This window comes from Lepisosteus oculatus, chromosome 2 (assembly GCF_040954835.1).
Source record: "Lepisosteus oculatus isolate fLepOcu1 chromosome 2, fLepOcu1.hap2, whole genome shotgun sequence".
In the NCBI taxonomy this organism is placed as follows: Eukaryota; Metazoa; Chordata; class Actinopteri; order Semionotiformes; family Lepisosteidae; genus Lepisosteus; species Lepisosteus oculatus.
Genome location: NC_090697.1, coordinates 55958663 through 55979442, shown reverse-complemented (window position 1 = coordinate 55979442; position 20780 = coordinate 55958663).

Sequence of the window (20780 nt, the reverse complement as noted above, 5' to 3'; positions counted from 1 at the left end):
TGGGATCTAGTGTCTGTGGGTTCCAGGCACGTCACAAAGTTGGGCAGAGTAGCTTTCCTGTATGGCAAAAAAAGCATTTGAGTGATACAACAAACACATGGCAAAAGCTTTTGTGGTCAGACAAAACTGAAACTTTTTTATCTAAATGCAAAGCATTACATCTGACACAAACCCAACATACTGAATCACTCATTTATCACAATCCCAATTATCAGGCATGGTGGTTCTATATATGAAATACTATTCTATATATAAAATTTACTCAACAGCAGGTCTGGGAGCTTGTCAAAACTGAACATAGATGAGCTAAAGTACTTAGAGGAACACTTGTTTCAGACCTTCATCTGGAGCAAAAATTCACCAACAGGACAATGATCCAAAGCACAAGGTCTAAGCTACACTGGAATGATTTAAAAATAAGAAAAATGTCCTTGAGTGGTCAAGTCGAAGTCCCGACTTGAATCCTATTGAGAATCTTTGGAAATATCTGAAAACAGCTCTACATAAGCCATCACCAAGCAACATAAGAGAGTTTGAGTAAATCTACAAAGAAGAATGGGCAAAATTTGCACTAAACTGGTATGCAAAGCTGGTAGAGACTGTATTCAAAAAGACTCAAATATTGAGTTAATGGGTCTCAATACTAAATACAATCGACATATTTCAGTTTTTTTTCTTTTTAGGTTTTGCTGACGTTTACTGTAACTTACCAGGCTTCAGTTTGAAAATTCAGTTTTTGAATAATAACTATCAGAAATGAAATGTTTAAAATATTTACAATATGCACAATTCTAACTGTATATCATTGGAAGGGTCTGAATACTTTTGCTAGGCAATACATATACAATGGGTCAGGATAATGACCCCTGTTGCATTTGATCTAAATGGTGTTTATCAATTACCCTTTGTACCAATAGTTCAGAATCACTTTCACTTGTGATTCTGTAAAAACATGCTTCATGTGTAGAGAAAAACACCAAACATGGAGGGCTGGATTATGCTAATTAATGCAAACAACAGAGCAATAAAACATAAAACCGGTGGCCAGAGCTCCTACCATCACAAGACCCAGCTGAGCCAAGAGGTTATTCCAGACAAGAGCTCCATCAGGCTGTTGGTCCTGAAGCTCACTGCCTATACCAGCCAGCCTCAGGACAGCAGTGTCAAAACAATACAAATCAAAGAAAACTTATATCATGAACCAAATAACTGTCTCATCCATTAAGACTAATACTAATACCAATACTTTTTGTAGAGTGGTGACCAAAATCACAATTTTCTAAAATGGCATTTCTCAAATATGGTGTATAATTCTGGAATATTGATATATCCCCTGATATCTGTACTGTTTCTTATACACTTTTCTTAACATGCAAAAACATTTAATTTAGTTCTAATGTATTTCTAAAGCAAAACTACTTAAGGGATCTGAACTAAATATTGTTCAAGGTAAAAAAAGGAATCGGTAACATTTCAAATCTCTAGGGGACTGAAAGTTTCTGAAAAATGAATTTTTGAGAGATCTCAGAAAACATAATTCATTGCTTCATATTGCAGGAGGCTGATAAAACTCAACATACTGTATGAGAATAGGTATTTAGAAGAAATAGGATCTGCTGTGCCATGTTTTTGTCTATTTAAATAAAATATAATTTGGTTTTCCATCAAACTTAATAAAAAGAAACCTTAGGAAGTTCAGAACCTACTGTACTGCTTAAAGAGTTATCAATAATAATTAGACTAATGTCTTGTTCCTCCTTGATCATTGATCATTCTCTTCCATTAACTAATGTTTTAAAAACAGACTAAGGCGGTTTAAAATGTTGATGAAATACCACTATTTTGTTCTTAAAAGTTTATTCATTTATTATTTTCATTTATGTATTCTTTTCAAATGATGTCAATGTAGCATTCTTAAGTATTTAAGCTGAGAAAGACATTTCTGAAGAATGTCTTCAGTTATACAAGTTGTAAATACAGTAAGTCTGTTAGGAAAGACTAATTAACGCGATAACTTGCAGTAAAAATGACTTTCAAATACTCTTTCTCCTTTAAAAACAAATAAAACAATCTACTTTTCAAAATCTAATGATAATGAAATTAAAACTAGAGACCAGACACTGAAACCTTTTTTTTTTAAACAAACATAGTTGTGAGTCTTGGAATTTCTTACTATTCAATAATAGGTGACAATACCATTCAGAGACTAACTTGACCATTTATGGAAGGAAAATCAGTTGAAGCATCAGGTTTCCTTTAAAGTTAAAAATGATGCTGTATGTAGTAAGTTGATTTAGACACTGGAGGGCATACAGCTTTTGAGACTCTGAAAGGTGAGGAATTATTGTTTTCAGAAAAAATACTTTGTGCCTGACATTTTGTGTTGATTATCCTTTACCTTTCTATATTGCCCTTTGTGGAATATGAGGTGGGTGAAGAAACATGTTTTGTAACTCATTTTAGCAATAACAGGCTCAGCAAGAGGTGTATATTAAATATGGATACTGTACTGTTGGTTTACTGTAACAGGGCAGCTGCATCTTGAGTGTGGGTTAAGACACCAGAGGGCGGTATAGAGACACTCCAGATCCATGGAGAGAAATTGTCATCAAAAACAGTACAGTACAAGGTTATTAGGGGATTGACATCAACTGTGCCCTGATTTCCTTTTTATGAGGTTTATGGAGTGAATTATCTTGGGAGGCTTACGGGAGTCAAACCCTTAACTCCAGATCCAGCTACCCTGTTACACTTACAGTACCTTCTCAAGACTTAACAGTGATTTAAGTAGAGAAAACAAACATCTTGAGTATTCAGATGTGAAGGTTTGGTCCAAGCTGTTACACCGTTTATGTGGTATACCATAGAAAATGTGGTTTAGTGCAGCACATGACATAATGGAGATGACTGTGACAAACCAAAGTGCATACATTTTTAAAGCATGAAAATAATTAAAATGATGTAAGTGTACCATGTTAAATTTTTATACTGCACTTTTTCAACGTGGCTTGACCCTCAGAAGTATTGATTCTGAACTAGACCAGATGTCACTGGTACCAGATGGGGTAGAGACAACAATCTGTCCTCCAGCCTGTGCCCAAGGCTCTGCTATCATTCAGAGTGTGATTGGCACTAGCCCAGAAATGCATGATCAGAGAAATGTGACCTTTGTGAGAGGGCAACAGAGAAAACAGATCATACTTTCAGTCTTTTAGTGTGGGTAAAGTATATATCAGTTGCAGTTCTCAATACGTCTCTTTAGGAATTAAATAAGCAGTATTAAGAGATGCTGAAGTTACCACTCGCAATGCTTAATAATTCAAAGTGGATAAGCACCCATTGCACATAGTAGTGGCAATATGTAGTTTGCATATTTCTATTTGTTTCTGATATCTATCATGGCAGAGTGTAAAAACCGACTATTCTAAGGTGCATCATTGTGTCACATTCTTCATGGCTAAACAGCCTTGAGGGCATTCACCAGTGGAACACATGGAACACATGCCTTTTCACATCTTTAGAAACATGTCAATAAATAATTCACATGATTTAAAGTTGACTCAGGTAATGGGTGAGTGTGTGTTTAAATTGAGATGATCTCCTTTAGAAAAAAAAATCATTTAAAATCATTTTTAAGTTCATATTGTCAAGGTCGTAAATTACATATCCCCAAGACACTCCAATTGTCTTTGGCTGTTTTCAGTCAGCTTACTCATATAGACTCATAGATTTCATTTTGCTGTAAGGCAGGAGGTCATCATCATGGTTGTTTTTAGTCTCTTGAGTACCACTTCAGTACTTTCTTGCCCCAACAATATATCATTTTTGCTATGTCTGGCTCATTGCCATCACTATTTTAGAGTCTTTGCATTCTTGTTTGTGCTCTTGCCCTTTTGTTTCTTTGTATGCCTCTCATTATTATTCTGAGCACGCATGCCTCTTTTAATTGTCTGGAGTTTAGTAACATTTTTGCATTCAGGGTGCATGTTTTACATCCACTTGTCTTTTGAGACACAAAAGTAGATTCTCCTTTAGAACTGTGCTTAATCTCTCAAATACACTAAGGTCTTTTTGGCTGTTGTCTCTATTGACAGTGTTAATCGACAGAACATAATCTTTGACTTCTCCTATATTTACACTATTTATCTTAGTGGTCTTGGGAGCGTATATAAAGTAAATATCACTATCGTTTTTTCCTCTTCATTATTACAAACACTTACAGTAAGTGCTAACTTTGAGCAGTTGTTGAATTTGTATTGACAGTTCTTTTGGGGCTTACACAAATGTCCTACTACTCAGGGCTGGATTTTGGTGTTCATAGGCCCAAGGCACTTTCACTCCAAGATGTGCAAAAAGAGGGGGTAAACACCAATTGAATTACGTCGATTGACATGATGCACTTTAAACTATTCTAATGCTGAACCATGTGATTGATTGAGGGTGTTACGGGAAAACTAAGAATTAGCATTCCAAACTTGACCTGCTATTTAAACCCGTCACATTCCACACCTGTTAATTGTTAATTAACAATATCCCAGTGTGCCCGTAACAGGGGGAGTCAAGTGACCAACACTTTGATACTTCTAGATTTTAGAACAGCCGTTAGATAATGTATGATTATTGATTTGGAGCACCTACAGTTGATCGCAAGAATTTCGTTTCAGCTCGTTTTTCGTTATGCCACTAGTTTGTTAGCCTCTATTGTGAAATAATCATACAGTACTGAATAGAATGTGCAACAGAGTGGCACATCATTTTACAAATAAAATAAAATGCATAGCTGGGAACTGTAACACTAAAGGCAAATCATTAAATCACAGCAAAAAACCACAAACAGAATAAAAGAGAAAGGGAATAGTCATTATTCAATGTTAGTATTACTACTCACTACTCACAAATAAGCATTAATAACTGACTGTACAGTACATCTAATTAATTTAAACATTTGATGTTGAGTCCAAGATGCCATTATGTGTAGTATTCACTAATTATAAAAAAACACTTGACTCATCTGTGGTTTACTTGCTTTCAAGAACAAGCAAAAAACATACATATTCTGCATTGTTTCTAATTACAGAATAATGATTATAAGACTACAAAAAGATAAATGGGTAAATTTGGTCTTGTGGTTGAATTCTCATGTGGGTGTTTTTACAGGCAGAAATAATTCAGGGAAATGTGTGCACTTTTATTGAGATCTTAATAAATAGGAAACAAAGAGTTCAGATAAGGGGTGATGTAATTAGTGGAGTACCACAGGGATCTGTACTAGGACCACTGCTTTCCCTTATTTATATAAGATTCCCTTATATTATATAAGATATAGTTAGTAAACTAGTCAGGATTTGTTACACCACGCCCCCGGAGGACTCGACATTCCACCTCGCATTCCAGCGCGGTTTCCAATTAGCCTTTTACCCCAGCCTATTTAATGCTGCTTCACACTCTCACCTGTGCTCAGTATAAGGTTTTCCTGGCTTGAGCTATCCCCATCTTCCTGCGATTTATTACATCTTAGTTTTTGGCTTCCTGACCTGGTTTGTTTTCCGACTACTTCTCCTGGTTTTGTTTTGGTACTTTGACTACTGTTCTGGCTTAGACTCTTGGCTTCCACGCGGCTTACGGCTCTGCTTCTGATTTTATACTTTTGCACCGGTTTGTATCCCTTCGGCCTTCGGAACTCGGACTGTTTAATAGACTACGCCTCTGAAGTTCATCCTGATAGTTCTGCATAAAGTCCTCATTAATATTTCATATCAGGATTGCTGATGGTAAAATTAGGAGGAATAGCTAAAACTGGAGAGGCAGGCAGCAAGGTTTTGCATGCATGATACCTATGGTAATGACTTAGGTATTTATGTTAACACATCACTTACATCTTCCAGACAATGTAGGGAAAGAATAAAAAAGGCAAACAAACTATTAAGCTACTTATGATAACATACAGTAGTATATAGTTAAAATACAATAGTTTACTGTTAAAAGTGCAGAATTCAAACCAAGAGGTGTCATATTAAAAATGTATAATGCACTAGCTAAGCAGTACTTAGAATGCTGTTTACACTTTTGGCCAACACATTACAAAAAAGATATTGCTGCTCTGGAATAAGTTCATAAAACAGCAATGAGATGGATTCTGGGGCTTCAGACTATGATGGGACCTGATAAAAGTATTCAAAGTTCTTGAAAGCATTGACAAAGTCAGCCCAAAGGACTTCTTCAAAATTAACACTGAAACACGAACCAGAGAGCACAAGAGGAAACTATTGTATGTGGAAATGTGTTTAAAACTCAGAATAGGGAGGTTTGTTTGGAACACACTAACTAGCCAGAAATGGGTGGACATGATCCTTAGATCAATTAACTACTAAGTACCAAATGGGCTAAATGGGCCTTCTTTCATTTACTGTATAACCATATACTGTATTTTTATGTCCTTATGAATCACCCATGGAACATTTAGACAGTTCATTTCTACTGTCAGTGGGGATCACTTTGCACTTCCCAGTGCTAAATTTAATTTTCCATGTCTCTGCCCAATGCACATCTTTGTTTTTGTAATACGCATGCCACTCACCTGTTTTCTATCATGTGCAAATTTAGCTAGCTTGCCAATCATGTCAGAATCTAAATTGCAAATCACCGGGTCCAAAATTGATTTGTATGTTCTGCCTGTATGTGCATCCCTTTTCCTTTCAATCAGGGACTCAAAACCCAATCATCCCTCCAATTAATCACCCCATTTAAGCCAAGAAACCTGCTAATTCAGTGCTCTTACTGTGAGCTACTTGGAGTTGTGCAATTCCCTCCCTACTTCAACACTCCTCACTCTCAGCACTGAATTTAGTGGTTGTCGTGTCCTGTCAGCTGCACTGCAGCAAATTCCCCTGTCCTCATTTATTTTCCAGGCTTCCAGTCAGCCTCACAGTGTCCGGCTTCCCAGCCAGTCTGTCTGCGACAACCCGAGTCCTGCATTTAAATCTGCACCTATCAGCCCAACTGCAGCGTAAGATTCACTTTGCAACAGTACATACAGTAGTAAAGAAACAGTCTTTAAGAACAATAAACAGAGAGCCAAAAAATACCATTAAATTGTTAGAAAGATTACAAATTTGGACCATCTGGCCTATTAGATAGTTAGCAGTTAGTTGATCAGTTAAGATCAATCAATAAACTAGGATCTCAACCAACTATGAAAGAAACTAGGGTATCGATTTAAATAACAAGGCTGAGTGGCCATTTTTTTCCATTTATTTCATGTCTGTCCTGTCTCTTATACTGTGTCTTGTTCTTTCAACATCTGCTTTCCAGGGATTGTAAACGTTTTCTTTGGAGTCCATCTGTACAGTTTAATTTTATGCTGCAAAGCTACACCACATTACAATCAAAGTTCTCTGTCGGTTCTTACACCTCTGTATTTCTCACTCTGTCTTGATTTTTTAAAAACACTAAACCTCAACAACAATTTTTCTTCAGGTGTCTTATACAATAGTTCTAATAAGACCTGAAAAACTACAGATACTGTGAAAGATTTAATTTCACAGTTCAAACACAATCATTTTTACTAAATTCTAACAGTGTCAAAGTGAGCCACAATATTTTAAAGACAGCATGTTATGTAAATATTTCTCCATAAATTAGCCTTAATTACCCTTGTGTCAGAGTGCTCCTAAATGATTGCAGTACTTGTGAAAAGAAAGCAGTCTCTATATATGATGAATTAAGTAATATTTGTATGGCCTACAATCAACACTTTTTAAAACTAAACTAAATGTAATTCTTCTTCTCAGGTCTCAATCTTTCCATTCATGTTTCTAACAATTTCTGTATAAAATTACTTTAAAACAACAACTGAAGTTAACATTTGTCCTTCAGTTTTTTTAAGTTCTTCATTTTTGTACAAAAGGATACAAAAGGAGATGCCCACTTATTCACATTTATGTAATACCTTTCATCCATGGTATGTTTAAGACTATTATCATCTCTGCTATCTTCCCTACTACAAAATGTTTTTAGACTAGAGACCATTTGATTTACTTTGAAATGTGTTCTCAGCTGGAACTTACATAATTGAGGCAAAGACAGATTTTCTAGAGAGTTAGTCTTTAATGCTGTCAGTCTTGCATATCCACAGCTGCATTAAACTGTTCCAGATAGAAAACATAGATTAACTGAATTCCCTTTGAATGTAAATCTCTCAAAATTTGGATTCACAAGAAATGCTGACACATCTTTAACCCATGTTAGTTTCAGAAGCAAAAAGAATTGCTTGAATACAGTATATTAGATTTAGTTTCTTTTTGATTTTTTTCCAAGAAATATTCTGAATGTATAGATAAATGTGATCATATTTGTCTTGAATACTAAAAAGGGAACTGTATAAATAAACATAAGTGATTTTCAAACAGGATTCCTACAGTATGTGACCAAATGTTGTTAGGCTCATGCAACACCACTTAACATTTTCAAGTACAAGAAACAAAGCTGAACCACAGAATTATAAGGTACTGTATAACAATGTGTGCTATACAGAGTAACTTCTCTGTCCTGTCCTACCACTTAAGAAGAAAAATATATAATATAAAGACTTGTAAAAGTTATTCTGGTACAGGAAGCCACAGGGAAAGATTGCAGGCAGTTAAAAGTACCAAAACAATACCAAACATACCACAAAATAGTTGTGACATTATAGTTAGTACAGTATATTGACACAGTTCAATATTATATTTTCTGTTTTCTGTTTATTTGGTATTGCTTTTTGCCATAGAACATGTCCAACAAAAGACTAATTGTGAATAAGATCCTTTACCACAACTCTTCATGTTTTAAGATTTTTAGTTTATAAATGTATAAATACTCTTTATAAAAACTCGTAAAATACAAAACAACTGTTGTTCATTTTTGTAGCTACTGGCTACCTATAAACTATGATAGATTTGGATTTGGAGGAATAATTTACAGTTTTCCCATGATAAACCATCACATAACATTTTTTTTGTAACCAAAGGGGCTATTCTGCATTTTATAAATGGCACATCACTGTGTTATAAAACAAAAGTTATATATTCACTATATATTTACTATGTCCTGTGCTTGACATGTACTGTAAATGCCTGAAAGCATAAATCTGAATGCTTGGTCAAAAACAAAGTCTGAAGAAAACTAGACAGTAGATTAATTCATATGCACAAAAATAAAAATATTCAGACTCTAATACAAGAGAAAACATCACCTTGCAAAACATTCAGCCAGGCACAGTGATTAGGGAGATTGAGCTATTTTATATATCTTAACCAGTTTCAGTATACATTATTCTCATATTGTCATGCATATTGACATAAATCCTTACGTCAATGTTTCTAAAGTAATTCTTATTTCAAAGATAATAAAGTTAAAGGCCAAAATGAAATCAAAACTTCAGTCTACAAGGTAATCACAATTGTCAAGCCCAGTGTTTGGATTTCTTTTCAGAAGATGCAGGAATGCTTGGCAAATAAAATACTGCCATTAGGTGATGCATGACGTTTTGGTTGATCATAGGACAGACTGAAACTTCGGTTAAATCAGGACCTTGGGTTTTATTAATGTTGGTGAGAGTTCTGGTCTCAGGTATGTGGGTTCAAATCCTCAATGAGAAGTTGCTGTTGTCCTTAATCAATTGTTACAAGTACCATGCAATATTAATAGGTATTCTCACTGAATATAAATTGAATTTTGTTTGTGCTTTGGGATTAGCTTTTCTGCTTTAAAAAAGGCTTTAAAAAGTTAAGAAGAAGGAGTTTATTATCCAACAGTTTATTTTCTGTTTCATCCAGTTCAAAGTCACAATGCAGCTGGAGCCTCACTTAACAAGCAACTTGATGCCAGTCAACTGCACACACAGACGCAAACATGCACACAAACCAGGTTTAATTTTTCCTATAGGGCAATTAACATACCAGCATTTCTTTAAACTGTAGGAGAAAACAAGAGCTGCTGGAGAAACATAGGGAGAACATAAAAACACAGTGCAAATAGCTCTCCAGGTCCAGACTTCAACCCAGGGCCACAGTGCTACAAGGCAGTATAATGCTACACTACACTGCACTACTGTGCCATCTGGGAGTTTGTTATGCCCACCAATTTGATTTTAAATGAATACAGAATTGGAAGATAATGGATAGCAACTTTTTAAAGATATTCTGCTTAAAGCACTGACTCCAGGAATAAGGAAATCTAAGGCATCAGAATAAAATTATGGATAAAGAATATAAAGTATATTAATCACAGGAAAAGGGATGTTAGAGAGAAAGTGAAATTAAGATTTTAAAGAGAGAGATGAATGGAGACAAGATGTAAATAAAGACTACAGTAAGAAACAGAGAACATGCCCCAGGCAGGGAAAAACAGTACTGTATTAAACTGTATTTGCATAGAAGAGTCAGAAGTGTCACATGTACTAGAAATATTTAGAATAAATCTCCATGATGGTATTCATAGGCTTTTGACAAAGGTCTTCCAATAGTTACTCAACTATTAATTATACATTGCATAACGCCATGTAAAGTAGGATAAAACTAATATAGATAATTATACCATTACATCTTACTTCTATAACTTACAAGGATATGGAAACAACCATTAGAACAATACCAGAAGACCATAGGAGGTAGTCAGTATTGAATTAGAAAAGGTACTGTTACACCTAGGTGGGTCAGGGCTTCCAGTCCTTGGTTTCTAGTGGAATCGACCACATTCACATGAGAGCTCGGATCTGTCTGGTCCCACCTGGGCTCAGTATGGCAGGCTCTCTCAGCCAGCTGCAACTAACCCTCAGCCATCAGCCAGGTATTTAACCCCCACTTGCCACAGTTTCCATGGCCAGCCACCCCTATTCATCTCACCACTGCGCTGTCACAATCATATCCCTCCTTTTAGGGGCGCTCTGACCCTTTCATATTTTAGTTGATTACATTGTAGTGTGCTCTCTGAAGGCACCAGTTCTGTAGGATTTGGGCATTTAATGGGACAATTATTAATTGTAGCAGTAAATCACAAAATGATTCTTTTGATGGCCTTAGAATCCAACCATGTGATATAACTCAAACAACGCACACACACAGGTACTAATACACGGGGATACATTTATTAATACATAAAATATGCATGTAAACCTAACAGATCTCATCGAGAGGGTTATTAGAATACAAAAGATATATATTCAATCAGTTACGAAGTGTTACACATCAAGAGGACATACGTTCAGTATATCATTCATTTAGACTGTTTCATAAATTAACTTGGTTATAACTTCTACATTAGATACTCAAAACAAGTACATAATTCTTAGGAATTAAATTGATATCAACTGGTTGGGATAACAATTGAATTCTCGAGCTGTAATGCATTGAAGTTGAATACTCATCAAATCTCTGGGGATTCAGATCTCCTGCGGGCCCTCTGGCTCCGTGCCAGGCTGGGCTGTGCAGCTTGCTACGGTGCACTGGTGATGCTCACTGACCGGCTAGTGTTGGCTTTAACTAGCAAAGTTTGCGCACAGGAGAGAAGATGACTGTGGGTCCCAGCAAGTCAGGAAGAGGACCGGTTCGTTCCTGATGAAGAGCTAGTTCTGAATAGTGATTCAGCTGTCCACAGTTCCGACCTGTTCACGAGGCTTGCTGCTGATGCTAACCTCAGGTGGATCCTCTGGTTACTCTCTGGCAACCTCCGCTCTAGACTTTTAGAACAAAGGAAAGTTCTGGCATTCGGACACACTGGCCATTCCGTGGTTGTCCGGGCTGAGTCTCAGGATGGTCAGGAGGCGCGCTGCGAGAATGTCCTGCCTTTGGGAGCCTTCTGCTCCTGGGCTGTCCTGCCCTGGAATTCTCCTTTGAATTCCCTTTAGAAAAGTCCACAGAATGCTCTCAGGCCCTCTGTGTTGCCTGTTTTTACCTGGAGGAACTTCAGCTCGTTCATTGGCTGAAAGTGTCCTGGGCATCAGAGTCCCACGTGGGTTACTCGGCCTTACCAGTCCCTGATTGGTTGATCAAGGTGAGATATGAGTCACTTACTCCTGACACTTAGGAATGCAGTCCAGATGTCCATCTGGCACTCCCTAGACAGATAGGCGCCAAAGGATGACCATTGATCATGATAGCCAGGCTTAGCTAAGTGCATCCCCATTTGGGAGCTGTCCCTTATCAAAAGAAAACATCTTTAAATCAGCCTGCATGAATAGTTTCTCTGTGGCTGCACCACAGAGATAAACAGAGAGATGAGGCCTCATTTGGGAAAGCACAGCAACACTTAATTCTGTCTTATTAACAAGCATTGCCGCTACAACATGCACCTGCCCCCTGATTAGTCTGCCAATATTTAAGCCTGGCGCTCTTGCTATTCCTGGCGGAGCATTGGGAGATGGACGCCTGGAAACCCACCTACCAGCAGGTGCAGGAGAGACCTGACGGCATAGGCTTCATCACAGCGTCCTGACCATCTGAGACCAGGGCTCGCAGTGCCTGGGCTCGTTACTCTGGTTTTAACTGTTTCTTCTTGTTCCAGATCCCATTCCGGATTTTTACTTCTGTATGTCTTGGGTGGATTTCACGTTACCTGGACCCTGGACTGTGCCGCGGATTCCCCCTTGGACTGTTTGGACTTGTTTGCCTGCATCACGCCCTCAGAGCACCCGATCACTGTTGTCACGCCCCCCTGTCAGTCAACCAATCCTGATCCTCTATGTCCTTTCCCTGTTGTCGTTCTCCACTTACTTCCAGATTATACCATCTGCATAGGGTCCTAAACTACACTTCATGGGAGCCTGGAGCCTGGAGCCTGGAGCCTGGAGCTTGGAGCCCACCAGTGTGTGGCCACCAAGCAGAGCATCTCCTCTGTCACCATACCTGTGAGTACCTGGTTCTATCCTTTTACAGAATCAAGACATAGCCACCTACGCATCTAGGATAGACAAACACCACTCTAATAGAAGAAAGTCATTGTTATAAAATAAAAGGAGCAAACTGCTCTCTCACCAATGCCACGTAGGTGCATCTTAATTCAGAATTTTCTACTGCCTTGTTGATGCTACAAAAATATACATATTTCCACAACTATAAGAATACAGACCCTTTTTTCTAAATTTAAAAATTGTTCTCTTCCAATTTCTAATAGCTTGTGAGTTTCTGACTTTCAAGGAGAAAGTATGGAGGTCTATCCTGTAAAATATAGAACAAACTCAAAGTGATGCTTTGTTGTCCAAATGACCAAACATTCTCTGATATACTGTACTAACCCTTGCTAAGTTTAATTCTTTATTTAACTTTTATAAATTTGCTTGCTAGAAAAGCTTGTGTTAGAACCTCATTTCTAACTCAGATTTATCTCAATTTAATTTATACAGTATCTCCTAATTACTGTTACTCGCATCTTAGATTAGCTAATACCATATGACTAATTTGTAACAATATCAATGACCTAGATTTAAGCAAACTATTTAGTAAACTACTGAAGTTCACTGATGATACCAAAATAGAAGCATTAACATTCTGCAAGTGCCAATTCAAGATTCAATTCAGATATCTGACATGAGATACAGTATTTACTATACAAAATGTAGAGTATTATAATGCAGGTAGTAAAAACAAACTATAAATATAAAATGGGATTGGAATGAGATTAAAAGGGCTGTTTATTAAAAAGATTTATGTTTACATCTTTTTCATCATCTAGACACAGTGACAGTTGAGAAGCAATAAAAGGGAATAAAAAATGTTTGGGTGTATAATTAAAAGTGTAGAATTTAAATCAAAAGATATTGTTCGTAAAGAGTACAATGCTGAAAATTCTCCTAGAGAACTACTGAAAATTCATTTAGAATATTGCACAAAGTTTGGTCACAATGTCCAGAGCAACCATACATCCTTCAGGGTTCAAAGGAATGTCCTATACAGACAGGCTAAAGGCAATGAAATACCTTAGAATGTATTCTAACACCACTAAAGTTTCTATTTAAGCATCCAGTAAATAGAAGGAAGAATAGTATATTAGTGTATGGCATTTTAACATAAGCTTTATCTTATCAATTTAAAAATATATTCACAATTAAAACTTGGGCTTTTATGAAACAAATTAAATCGCTTCATTGTTACATTGCAGTTAGGTGCAAAAAGGATGATTTTAAAACAAGCATGGTTAAAAAACAAAATACATTTCTTAATATCTCACAGCAAACAAAAAAAAAACAGCAAATGGTACAGTAGATAAAGCAAACAAGTTCTTACTGACAGGACCACATTTTTATCTCATGTACTATCAGAAAGAAGACATCAGAATCAGCACAAGACAAATGTAATGAAACACAAGGAGGCCCAACCCCTAAGTAAGGATCAGGTCTCTTTATCAACGGTTCTTGATAGATGACCAGATAAAAACACTAAGATTCAGATCACATAGGCATTAAAGATATATAATTGTATATGTTCCAAACGTGAGGTACCCCACTACAAGGCAAATATATACAATTGTTTTATGTTTCTGACTTCCCATCTTGATTATTTGTTTTGTGTCTTTTTGGGTTGTATCAGACCATACATTTATCTCCCAAATTAAACTGGTTGAAGACATTTTCTAAGTGCCTGTTAGAAAATGGAGGATGCATAACCAGTATATGTAATAAATAATGGTACATTATTTTATTTACCAACTCACCTCATAAAGTAGAGCCAAACAAAATGTTACTGTAAATAGCTTTAGAATCACAAATGAGTTAATTGACTAAAAGTTTTGTTGTTGTTAATGTTATGGCCTAGTACACCTTTAATTTATCTGGGCTTTATCTAACTGCAGCAAACAGGACATGTACACAGTGGTGACTCAATGTTTAATAACAAACTGTATCTAAATTGAGTTTGGGTATTATTTTTTCTTTCGACAGGCTTAGCCTCTTATGGTTTATCAGAAGAACCTGCTGCTCCAGTAAGAAAATAAATATGATTTATTTATCACCATTTACAAATGTTTACACTCACTGTCCCTTTCTATAATAAACTCTATCATATACAGTACAGTGCCTATAGAAAGTCTATACTCCCCTTGAACCTTTCACATTTTATTGTGCACCAGCATGGGAAAAAGTCCAGACATTTGACTAAATTAATTAAAAATAAAAACCGAAAATAATTGAATGCATAAATATTCACCCCCTTTCTTTGACACACCTACATTACCTTTGAAGTAACTGAGTATCCGGGCAAGAAGGGCCATAGTAAGGGAGGCCACCAAGAGGCATACAGCAACTCTAAAGGAGTTACAGTCCTCAACAGCAGAGATGGGAGAAACTGTGTCATGAGACAACAATAGCACGCACGCTTCATAAATCTGGCTTGTATTGTACGGAGGGGTGGCGAGAAGAAAGCCTTTGTTGAAAAAACTCGAATCACATCTCAGCTGGAGTTTGCCCAATGGCATGTGAGAGACTCAACAATTTGGAGGAATATTCTATGGTCTGATGAGACCAAAATTGAACTTTATGTTTGACACAAACCTACCTTTAACAAAGCACATCAGACTGAGAACACCATCCCTACAGCGAAGCATGGTGGTGGTAGCATCATGCGGCAGGGACTGGAAATCTCAGAAAGATAGAAGGAAAAATGGATGCAGCTAAGTACAGAAAAATCCTGGAGGAAAATGTGCTGCAATTCACTGCAAGAGCACTGGTACTTGGAAGACGATTCTTCTTCCAACAGGACAATGACCCAAAACATACAGCAAAAGCCACACTGGTGTGGCGTAAAACCAAATAGATTAATGTCCTGGTGTGACCCAGTCAAAGCTCAGACCTCAATCCATTTGAGCATCTGTGGATATGACTTAAAAATTGCTGTTCACAAATGGTCCCCATCCAACTTGATGGAGATTGAGCAATTTTGCTGAGAAGAATGGGCTCAAATTACAGTGTAAAGATGTGCTAAGCTGATAGAAAGAGACTTACCCAAAGAGACTCACAGCTGTGATTGCTGCCAAAGGTGGTCTTAACAAGTATTAACTGTGGGGGGGGGGGGGTTGAATACTTATGCATTCAATTATTTTCTGTTTTTTGTTTTTAATTAATTTAGTAAAATGTCTGTATTTTTTTCACTTTGATGTTATGGAGTACTTCGTGTTGATGAGTGGCAAAAATTCACAGTTAAATACATCATGTTTTCATGCTGTAACACAATAAAATGTGAAAAGGTCCAAGGCAGTGTAGACTTTCTATAGGGACTGTACACAGCAGCCTTTTAATGATCTCATGCTGGGTTGTAGGAACTAATCTTCTGGGACTCAGATGGATGCTTCATTACCCTCCTGATACATAATTATAATTGATTAAATTTACTTGCATTTCTAAAGTTGTTTTTATCACAAAGGATTACATTATGATATACTGTATAAGAAGGCACCCACCTTTGAGATGCATAATAGCCCTAACACACAGATCATATAAAAAAAGTAAGAAATTGCTTCCTCAATTGTGTTAAAGGTGAATTTCTCAAAGCTGGATTGTACAAGACCAGAATGAAATGTATCTAAGTCAGAAAGTCCCTCAGGTCTCTTGCTCTAGGACTTCCCATAGAATATAGTTATGGGATCTTCAGTGATCGATCAGGATCTTGGTTATGTGAACCATATTAGAGCTGTGTCCCTGGTCCACATGCTAGAGGCACTGGAGAGGAGAGTGGTACCTTATGATTCACAAACATTATTTGTAACAGCAACCTTATTTTCCTTGGAAGTCTCTGACAGCCCAGCCTTGCTTAGCTGCCGAGATCTGAGCAAATCAACCTACAAGGCAGTAATGCTAAAATTATATTTTTGTGGTAAAATAAGTCACCATCATACAAAAGGATACAACAGGGCCTTTATTTCATTGTGTTGGGATTTGCTTTTGGCCTGTAATTGGCCAAAGCAGAGGTTTAGATATTTTCCACCCTAACATCATTTTATTAGTAAATAATACTACCTGTTGTGATAGTATATGTGGTAACAACTAAAGTAGCATTCTAGGCAGCAATAGAGCAACTGATGTTGGAGTAAGAACACAGCCATGTTTAACATTTGTTTCCCACCTGAAAACAACTGCATTAGCAGACCTTTGTGATGACAAGCATTTTTAGTCTCTTTTAGAGTAGGGGGATCTTTGAGTTCAAAGTTAACCAGCCTGTGCCACCCTAGTTTAATTAAACTCATCTGAAATTATTCTTTGTTTGAAAACACTTTTGAGCAACCATGATACTGGTCTGCCTCATGACCTGTAATCAGTTGAGTGTAATCAAATTAAAAAGTACATGACACATACTATATCTGGGTCCCAGCATTACCGGATTATTTACAGAATATTTTCACAGCTGAAGATCTTAACCTGTGAAAAATTTACCACACTGTGGCAGATTTAGATAACACCTTCATAAATTATTCCCTTTACATGAAGACGAATGGGGACACACAGAGCACTTTGAAACTACAGCTAAACAAACATTTACTAGCCACAGGAAGAATAAGAATTAGAATATTGCAACAGTTGGTCATTAATGATAAAAAAGGCCAACTGCTACCCTGAAATTGAGGAAGACTACTACCAAAGATCTTGTTTTTCCTTCACTGTGGTAATCCCCAATGGCTTAGCTGAAAAATCAGAGAATGTGCTTGCTGCTAACTAATCAGTTTGTGTTGTTGTATTAATTAGTCTTAAAAATGGAAGAGCAGCTAATGTATAGGAAATTAGAGAGCTTGGAGATGCCCTAATACAGTAAATACATTTAACATGAAAATATTCAGCACGTAATGCCAGCATTTAACTGACAATTCACATAGAAAAGAAGCACATAGTGTGGTTGACAGAATACACTTATATTATCTACCTTACATTTTGAACTTTATCTCATACAGGGTTAAGAGGAAGCCAGATTCTATCAAGACAAGGCAGGATTCAACACAGGGCACACACTGACACAGACATACTCACGCCAGGGCCCATTTTCCCAGCAGCCAATTAACCTACAACAAACCAGAGCAGCTGCCGGAACAGGGGAGAACATACAAACTCCACACCGATAACAACCCAGGAATAGAAATCGGGGCCCAAGTGCTACTAACCAGTGCACCACTGTGCCGCCCTATAGTCATATAAAACCTTTTTTAAAATATGTGCTCGTATTCTAAAATGTCTTTGAAATTCTAAATTTAATAGTTTCCTTGGAAAAGTGAATTGCGAAGTTTTTAATCGTCATCTTCCAAGTATTGGATCTTTTTTTTCTGAAACAAGGTTTTCTGAATGGCTCTTGAACTGGATGATTGTCAATAGCCATTAAAAAAATTAGATGGTGCTGCTTGTAAATCCTCTGCCTCAAGGGGTTATGCATGAGATACTCTCTTTGAGCTTTGTTCCAGTCACTTTAGAACACTGCACCAATTACTACAGATGTCCTGCCATATTCTCATCTCACTTCCATTAAACTGTACTTATAACCACTGTGATAACTGTTCTCACATCACTGTTTATTTCCCTATAAGGGGTAATTTCTTGCATTACTAAACCATCTTTTTGTAATATGCTAAAAGCAGTGTTCTTTGTCCCAAGTCCTTTGTTTCTGAAACTCAATGAATACTTCATTAAACTTCACATAAAACTAAATCTCTTCTCTTTTTCCTTTTTAATGTAGAGTAGATACTTTAATCATACAAAACAGGGATCAGTTACTGAATGCACTTGTAGCCAGTTTAAGGTTTATTTATTTGTCTTATAAGCAAAGTCTTATTTTCTATTTCATCCATAGATCCTTTCATATTGACTTTTTGAAGGAACAAAGTAACAAAATCATCAATTTTACCTTAAAAATAAACAGAGTTTAACGACAGGAAATTGATTCCAGTTGTCAGATCACGTATACGCATACGCATAGCTTTGTCTAAATCGAGTGGCTAAACATTAGATGAAGTGGAAGTTAAAATACAATAGACAATGGCAGCTAATGACAGTAATTCACTATTAAATTTACAGTACATTATGTTTCTTTTGTGGTCAGAACTGGATAAGACTAACATGAGCAAACAGTTTATAAAGCTAGATTTAGAAAAGAAATAGCTAACGATTATAATAACACGTGTTTATTTAAACATAAAAGCGATTTTAATTTAAACTCAAATCTGATTGTTACAGCAGCTTATCCTAGCAACATTTATAGGTGTTTTGTTTACAATAAGTGCAAACAGCCAAAGCTTCATGTGGCATTTGTGCTGTTAAAATTTTGAATGAGTCTACTGCCCCAGCTTTCTACCACAGTTGTTTAAAGGTGCTTTTATTATATTATTCTTTCTGCATAACATGATGTCTGTTCTCAATCTTCTCAAAAGACCCTGTTTGATTCCTTTAGTTCCTAAATTAAGCAGCAGATATTTTGTACAGAGCACTCGGTACCGAATGAATTACCATCACTTTCTTCAAAAAATGACTGCATGAGATCCAATGATCAACTACCGTAAATAATACCAACCAAACTGATTGAATGTTCTTGTATTTATCACAAACTGTAGCATTTCTGCACTCTAGCCTGATTACATCAGATCTCAATCTATAATCTGTAATCAAACTAATGTGCCGAGACATTAACATGATGTCCTGACGGAGGGGGGGCAGCATTGCAATGGTAGATGAAATTGGTTGCCTCCTATAAAATTCATTGAGATTCTTTGGGATAAAAAGCACAACAGAAAAGCATAGAAAGCAGTCTCCATACTGCAATCTTGGTATTGAAATTTTGGTACAGAGGGAAGAGTGCCCCTTAGTGGTCTACCATCTGCAAGTACAGAGGCAACCTGATTTTCCTAAGAAGTCTCCTACCCCAGTACTGACCAAGACCAGGTCCATAGGCTTTTGATATTTACAGTAACAGATTAGAGTAGAAGGTACTGTAACGATGCTGGTGACGTAGTCAGTGACACTTTTGATGGTAATGAACTGCATGTATTTCAGGATCTAAAGGAAACGTAATCACTTATTGGGTTTTCATATTTTATGTATCTGAAATTCCACTCAGTCATTCATGCTGACGGCGCAACATAGAACTCAGTCCTACCTTTGCACTCTGGAAGCTGACTTTTTTCTAATTCATAAGAAATAGTTATTTTCCAATCTCTTATGTGACAGAAATTATACAATAAAATATAATATAATAAAAACATTTTTCCAGATTGCATCCTGGTTGGTAGTCTTGAATTGGCTGCAATTTGGAAATATATTTGTATGCTTCCAAACATTTAGTAAATGTATGTAATGTAATATAATAACACAATAATACAATCTAATACAATTATATTCACAAAATATTGTCTTGCCTTATCTGTTTATGTTTCTGTGCTCTTCTGGTTTTATGGTGATATTCTGAGAATAGATTGTGTCTGCACTCTTCAGACACATGAAACGCATGTTTGATGTGTCTGAACAGCACAAAGCACCAGTAGTACTCTTGTAAGTATGCTGCATTCTGATGTGTCCTAATCATGTGGGCTGAAAATCGGACCCTTTTTTCTGACACGAAGCTGAAACTGCTAAAAGCTGTTTTGCAAGACACAACCTCTAGGTGCATCTGTCCAGCCAATTACCCTGGACATATGCTGTCAGAATGAAGCCTTCTGTGTGCACCGTAGACTACATCAAAAGCTTCCATGTCTTTGTGTGTGCTGCAGTACCAGTGTAAGTCGTCTAACAGTGAAGAGCTGCTGCTTTTAAATAATGCACGTTCACATACAGAGTATACAGATGT